This window comes from Hibiscus syriacus, unplaced genomic scaffold (assembly GCF_006381635.1).
Source record: "Hibiscus syriacus cultivar Baekdansim isolate YM2019G1 unplaced genomic scaffold, ASM638163v2 tig00111131_pilon, whole genome shotgun sequence".
Lineage (NCBI taxonomy): Eukaryota > Viridiplantae > Streptophyta > Magnoliopsida > Malvales > Malvaceae > Hibiscus > Hibiscus syriacus.
The window spans coordinates 1421512-1429357 of NW_024062991.1; the positions used below are offsets into that span (position 1 = coordinate 1421512).

The 7846-nt window shown below is 37.7% G+C and overlaps 1 pseudogene; it reads right to left on the bottom strand.

Moving 5' to 3' along the window:
* Window positions 1–371: 371 nt before the first annotated feature.
* LOC120154536 lies at window positions 372–4836 on the bottom strand (annotated as a pseudogene).
* Between the last annotated feature and the right edge of the window lie 3010 nt (window positions 4837–7846).

Here is a 7846-nt window from a genome sequence, read left to right on the forward strand (position 1 = left end):
TTTCAAGTTGGGATAAGCGCCACAACCATCGTCTTGTTTCGTTTGGCTTCTGTAAGAAGAGGGTGTGGTATCATCGAAGTTGAACCAAAGCCACTACTGGCTTCTTCACAGTAGTAGATTGCAGGTGGATTGGCAGCTTCAGGAAGCAGCTGGCATACTGGTGCTGGGGTGCCCGCTCCATATTGTGAAATTAAATTGGCAGTCATGATAGTTAATTGCTATTGAAATAGGGGAGGAATGAGCATTACATTGAATGGTCCATTCTTCCTCAATTGAGAAATGGAATAATCCATTTCTCCAAACAAACATGATGTGTATTGGTAAAAGGAGTAGAGGAGGGTGTGTTGAGCTTGAGAATGGCACAACTTACATACACTTTCACTCACTAATAGTATTTTCAATTCTGTATAAGCATCTAACATAAAGAAAGAGGTGAATTCCTCCTAAACAAGTTGCATAACTTTCTCTACAGGCCGGCCTTCTTTTGCTCATCACCTTCTTCTTTCTGTAATATATATATAATATCATAAAGATACTAGTAGTAGTACCTACATAAGATGAGAAAGTTTATACCACATAAACCATGCCGACCTCTAATAAAGACACCGGAGGTACCTTGAGTGCAACATCTGGTCCCCTGCAATTCCTTCTCAAGAAGTTGTACCCAAAATTAATGGCCAACCTCTTTAAAACACACGACCCTTGCTTTGCTTCCACATGCGAGTGTCCCAGTATGAATGCCGTCCCTGCTTCTTGTGCTGCCATCAGATCTTGCAACTCTTCTTTCAGCTGCACCTCCATTTCGGATTCAGAATCATCATTATCATCTATGGCAAATCTAACTCTTCTTTCAACAGAACCCACGGCCTCCATCTCGATGATATCTGTGACACTCTGCACCGTTGGAAATCCAACAGTCACACTTTCTGGTTCAATACTTCCCTCTGTTTCATAAGCTGGTGCCCCAGAAAATGCAACTGTCCCGATTACGGCTAATCTACATCCACTTGATGATGCGTTAGAGTGGGAAGATTCATCTTCAGCATAAGGGCTAGCGTGCTGTCTCCTATGCCAATCATAACGGATGAAATCGGCCAGTCTGGCAACTAGTTCCGATTCAAAAGAATCGACATCCTGGTGTACATCTCGATAACCATAACGAACAATGCACCTGTATGACCGATGAGAAGCAGGACCAACACGGCCTACTAGATAGCGCTCAGCTGGGGGCACGAAAGGCACAGGTACTGATTTTACACAGACAAAGACGAGGATACGGTGGTAGGCGGGAAGGTTAGTGACGAAACGAGAAAAGTTAGCTGGGATTCCTGAGGTGAGATCAGTAAAAACTAAGCCAATACCCGGTACTCGAGCAATTCCTAAGCTTGGACCCAATGCTAACAGCCAGTCTAGTGACACCTTATTGTGAAGGTCAAATTCATATTTCTTGATGGTGGCATAATGCCATACAAACATGACTGTCATGAGGAAAAGGGCCAACAGAATAGGGAGCCAAGCACCTTCAGTGAACTTGGTAAGTGAAGCTGAGAAGTAAAGCAACTCAATAGAACCAAAGAAAAAAAAAGGCAAGAGCCACTGCCGGAGGTTTTCGCCAACAGAGGATAATAACTAGGGACATGAGGCACGTCGTCACCAGCATCACAGTCATCACTGCCAAACCTGAAACCAATAAGAGCAGAACATTAATGCATCAGACTTCACTGTTTCATCTAATGTAAAAAAATGATCTAATTCCTCAAGCCATTTTCTGCTAAAGTTTAATGAACAGGAAGAGGCCGATTGAATAATCTTCAAAAAGAACAAGGAAACGGATTTTCATATCATGTTAGAAAAATATTCTCTGCAGTGCATGATGTTTTAAGTGTTTCAACTTACCTGATGCATTCCCCATGTGTTTTGTGTCTCTAAATCCAATAGTCACAGCAATGCAAAGGATCATGAGAACCCAGTTTATTTCAGGGATGTAAATCTGTCCATGTATTTTGTCAGAGGTGTGAATAACCTTGACTCTAGGAAAACAACCAAGTGATTGGCTCTGATTGATGATCGAGAATGTTCCGCTAATGATGGCTTGGCTTCCCACAACAGAAGCCAGAATTGCTATTACTAGCACTGGCCATCTCACAATTTCTGCACACACAAAAAGAAGCAATCAAGTTTATTTGTCGACAACCATGCTCCCGACAGAGAGGTACTGCAATGCCTTTTAAGCCGGGGAGACATGATAAACTAAGGAGTTATCCTATTGAAACACCATTCAAGTTCTTACAATATTTCCTAGCTCTTGGAGAAAAGGGATGGGTAGCAGATACTTAGACTTGAATTCATATGTCCAATTTCATTGATCAGCTTCCTAACGTTTTTTAAAACAGATGATGAGTTATACCTGGAACTGAGACATAGAAACTGATCTGGTAACTTGTATTATGATGTTGAGACAAATAAGCAGCTTGACCCATATATGCCAATATAAGAGCTGGATAAACCAGAAAGGTGAAAGCAGTCTGCAGCATGACAAAGGGTTAAATTTCATTTTAGTAGTATATTTTGAACTCAGGTTGACTCGGTAACATATCCGATTAAATTTACGTTTATAAGAGTATTAGTGTTGAGTTACCTGAATTGCCGCATAAGAGAAGTGACCAAGATCAGCAAACATTGCCTCCGAGCCTGCATGGATAATAAGTAGAATATTGGCATTCGTTGGTAGTCAATTTTCACAATGAACGGAACTTAACTTATGGTATTAGCTATACATATATCTCCAGTTTAAACAAAATTCAAAACCAACGGCTTTGCTTGAAGACTAAAATCATAAATGGATGTGGGAGAGTACTTGTTATTCGAAGTTAACAGCAGCCAGTATAATGGGCCCTTGCAAATCAGATCATGCGAAATGTTCAGCTCGAATGATAGGATAACATGTTCAGCTTTGAGTTTGAGTAAAACTTTTGAATTTTACAGCCTAATCAGATCCAGTTACCAATTACTATATGTATTCGTTTGCAGGTTAACTCCATGAAAATTGTCAAAAAGGTCCACTTTCCTAACATACTTGATATGCTAATATAAAAAATGAGCTATCATAACTGTGAGGCATATATTACTTTGAGCTCTTGAACCTACCGACAGAGAAGTAAGACACAACGCAACGTGAAAATTTACTAATATATGTTCCAATCTCACCAGTTATGCAGAGAAGTATGCCTCCTAAAGACATCCATCCACCTTTCCTCGTCTTCTTCAAGAATTTGAACATGTAATATGGAGAAAGAGCTTTATAGACATGTGGATTCCAGTGGATCATATTGTATAAGCCAAGGGCACTGATGCAAAGTAGCCACGTTAACACTATTGGAGCAAAGAAAAATCCGACCCGATGCGTACCATAGTGTTGAAGTGCGAAAAGACACACCAAAATGAAGCATGTAATTGGAATAACCGCATCTGTAAATGAGAGAGCATGGATTTTAGATATCGGGGCAGAGCTAACTTGAAAACAAAAACTGGCATGTAATATTTTGAAGGACGACAGGACCTTTGGATGGAAGAAAATAGAAAACTGAAAAAGCAGTCTATTGTAAGATTAGAGACAGTGAAAACTGTTTCTTATGGCCTGTTTAAGTATCAACCTAAATGCCAAAGAGTAAGATTAACACATCTGTGCCATGCAGCTGATTTGTTAATCTTTTCTAAAGGTAGTTATGACTCTGTGGTAGCGATTTGGACTATTATGCAGCAGTTTTGTGAGTTTTCAGGCTTGCAATTTAATGTTATTTGTCTTTAAAAAAATGTTATTCATATATGAGATCTAAACTAGCAAGCTGAGTGAGAAGCTTACACTGGTGATGCTCCTTAGACATGGATAACTCGAGGCCAGACACCGCAGAGAAAACTACGTACAGAAGAATATATTTAATTAGTCTGTGATTGAGAATAACCAGTTCCACATTTAAGCAACTGACTGCGAAGAGGTTTACCTGAAATTGCTGGGGTGAGAACACCGTCTCCTATTACCATACAAGTACCTAGTAGAACCAAGATTAATAAAGCAGTGTGCAAGACCTTATGCTTCTCGAGGTATATTTTAACTCTCGAACTGCTTTTTTTCTCAGGAGGGTGCTCAAGTTTATACGTCGAAACCGCTTCATCTGCAACCTGTCTGTTGGGCAGAAGACTGACTTTTGCATGTCGGCATATCAGAGAATACAATGCAATAGTCCCTCCTGCAATCAGTAAAAGGTTTCAGTTTAATCTTTATTGGCTAAACATTACTCTATGCACAATTGCTTAAATGCTTACCCTCTCCGTTGTCATCTGCCCGAAGAACCACGAACACATACTTGAATAAGGGGACCAGAGTAAGAGTCCAGAACACAAAGGATAGAACACCATAAATCTCTTCATTTGTTTCTGAATGTTGAATATCTTCAGCAAACGTGCTCTTGTAAACATAAAGAGGGGAAGTACTGAGGTCCCCGTAAACTACACCGAGGCTTTGGTACGCGAAAAGCAATGCCGTCTTCCAAGAACCCTTCTGCAACACAATTGATAACAGCATACCAAATAATTTAAACCTTTTAGTTCAATTGATAACAACATAAATCCTTCAACCAAATAATCTACTCCTACCAATAAACCAATAAACAAAATCAGTAATAACTTGAAGTTGGGGATATATGCACACAGCACAAACCTTTGAAGTATCCAAGGACTTGCCATGCTCAAGATCCATGATAATTTTGCCTCAATTTTCAGCCAGAGTTTCTTGCAAGTGACCCCAATTTAGCTGCCTATGAACACTGAAACTATATGCCAAACATTAGTGGTAAAATCAAATACTATGAATTTTGAAAATAAAATTAAAAAAGAAAAGAAGATGACGAAAATTCCGAGGGCATTCACTAGTATCCCTACTTTACAGAGCCGCAAATAGAGGAGACAAAAAGCCTGTCACATTCACCCACATGGCTTCCATACCTCTATAACATCATCTTCCACCCGAGCTCTTTGAAAACCTCACAGAAAGTAAGAAAACATGAAAGCCAATTGATTCCCAGATCCCAATTACTTGAAAATATATGGAATCTTAAATAGGATTCAAGCTCAACTGCATTAGCATTATACATACAGAATCCTTAAATGCAAAAGGGCCCTCCACAATTTTCCTCTGCCTTTCTTTTACATAAAATATTTTGTATTTCTGTGGTTGATGAAAGGTGAAAGAAACTGATACTTCATTGTGTCTTAAGTTTTTTTCAATCTAGCTTTGAACCGACACAGTATTAACTAATACAGGACAAGGAAGCAGAAGATAAGAACACTCAGGAAAAATCAATGTAACCGTGAAACTTATATAATAATATTATAAAATAAGCAAAAGTAACCGATGTTTTTCATCAGGCCAGGAAAGAGACAATCTTCATTCATGACACAATCACGTGATTTAAGGACATCTGCATTACACCAACAGCCAAACACTGAAGGCCCATTTTTTATTCAATGAATTTAACTGTTACCCCACAAGACCACAGCTTTCTCTTTCTTAGCAAACACTTTCATTTTCTTTGGCTTGATAAAGCTGGGAAGTGTTTTCTGGCAGTTAAAAGGAAAGGTAAAGCTGCTATTAAATTATTAATTTCATTAAATTAATGGGGTTCGGTAGTAACTTTAAAAGCAAATGAAAGAAAACAAAGGAAAACCAATTTACCCCTCCCCGTTGAAGTTTTAAAACAAAGTTAATTGCCAATGAAAACTATGAATACGTGATGAGAGCCAATGTGAATGGGAGAAGCCAATGAGATGAATCCATATGCAATTTGTCTTGTATGATAAATTAGCCTCTTGATTACATAATCTCCAAACCATTGTTACTCTGTTTATCTTTGGTACTGACTCCGCTATTTTTCTATCAATATTCGAACTTCATTCTGGAAACAGCTGTAGCACCTCTCAATGCATAGCAGAAGTAAACAAAGTTGCAAACTTTGCTGAAAAAAAATACAACTTTATAGATCATAGAGAAACTTACCCCGAGTCTTTCTTCTTTTCTTCTGACAGATCAATGGCTTCCACCAATTGGAAACCTTTCGTTGCATATATAGCTCTAGACTCTACATAAGATTGGAACTTTCATAATGGCAGCTGATATATATGTGAAAAGTGAAACCTATAAGCATGTGAAAAGATTTGGTTTTTATGAAATGATATGATGGATTAGATTGAAGACAGCAAGAAACGGCTGTTTTGGATGGATGTGAAGGTTAAATGAACAGACCGGAAGCTCTAAAGAGTCGTGTCCCAACCGACAATGGCGAATGCTGTTCAGTAAAACAGAATCAAACTTAGAATTAAAAAAAACATAGTATAAGAAAAGGAGATGGATTAGAGAACGTGGGGAGAAGCTATATATTTGATTGTGTGAAGATGGGATGATAAAAGAGCATGTTTTCTGATAGGCTTGTAAATGAATTGAACGTTCAGCGAACCGTTTATGAACGATGCGGTAGAAAGTTCGATTATGTTCGTTTATGTTCGTTCGGTTATATTCGTTTATGTGCGTTCATTTATGTTTAACCCAATATTCTTAAATCAATTTTAGTAACCAATTTATATGTATCTCAAAAATATTAATTAATCTGATATTCTGATGATCAACTCCATAATTAACCAATTTTACGTCGTTACCATAAGTAATTAAGAGGTAATACAAAAAACTCTAAATCTAAAAGCAATATTTTCTCAACTCTTCTCCAGCCCGTCACTCAGCCGTTCTTGATTCTCCACTCTCCTCACTCTCCACAATTTTCATTTCTGCAACGATTCGACAGAGCTTCATATCTTTTCCTTCATCTTGGCATCTTAAACGTGATTTCATAAGGTAAATAATTTGAAAAAAAATTTTGGTCTGTTAATTTTTGGTGTGAATTTAGGAATTTTTTTTGGGTTTCAACGTTTTTTGACCTGTTAAATCAAGGTTACATCTTTACTCTCTCTCATGCGTGGATTTGTTTTCCTTTCTTTATTTTTAACTATCCTTGTTAGACCAGATGCATTCAATTTCAAAGAGCTTTATCAATCTTGTTGAGTTCGCTTGAATAGATCGGTTGCTCTATGAATCGCAATTAAGGCAAAATGTAGTTCTTGCTTTAGTTCCATGTTTTTATATCTTTTATATTTACACTGTACCGGTTTCTGGTTGAGGTCCATTGTCTCCTTATTCAAAAGGGATTTGCTATTCCTGTTATCTGCTCTGCTTCACTATTGAGGTACTTCTAAAAGTAGTGTTAGCTCCTTATTCAGTCGGTTTGGTAAAGGTATTAAAACTGACACATCTAAAAATGACCAACATATTAGAAGTGTCGATACTTTTACATTTGTCAAGTCAGAATTGGACACTTATTTGGAGGAAGGAGTTTTAATTGGTGAGTCTGGTGTATATTTTGATGCCTTGGGATGGTGGAAGGAGAACAATCTTAAATTAGCATTTTGTCAAAAATGGCTGTTGATATATTGACAATTACGATCACTACTGTTGCTTCTGAATCTGCTTTCAGTGTTGGTGGGAGGGTTATTGATCCGCATATATCATCTTTAGGAACTAAGATGGTAGATATGCTTGTTTGTGGAGCTGATTGGTATCGTCAATACTATGGGTTGGAGAAAAATAAATCAATGTATTTTTATGTTTTAATTTTTATTGAATTTGATTTTACAATGACTAATATATTTTTGGTTTTTTGATTTGTTGTAGCAAATCGAAGATATCATACATGTTGAGCTTCGTTGAAAATGAGGATGAATGAATTGGTATAACCTCGCTAAT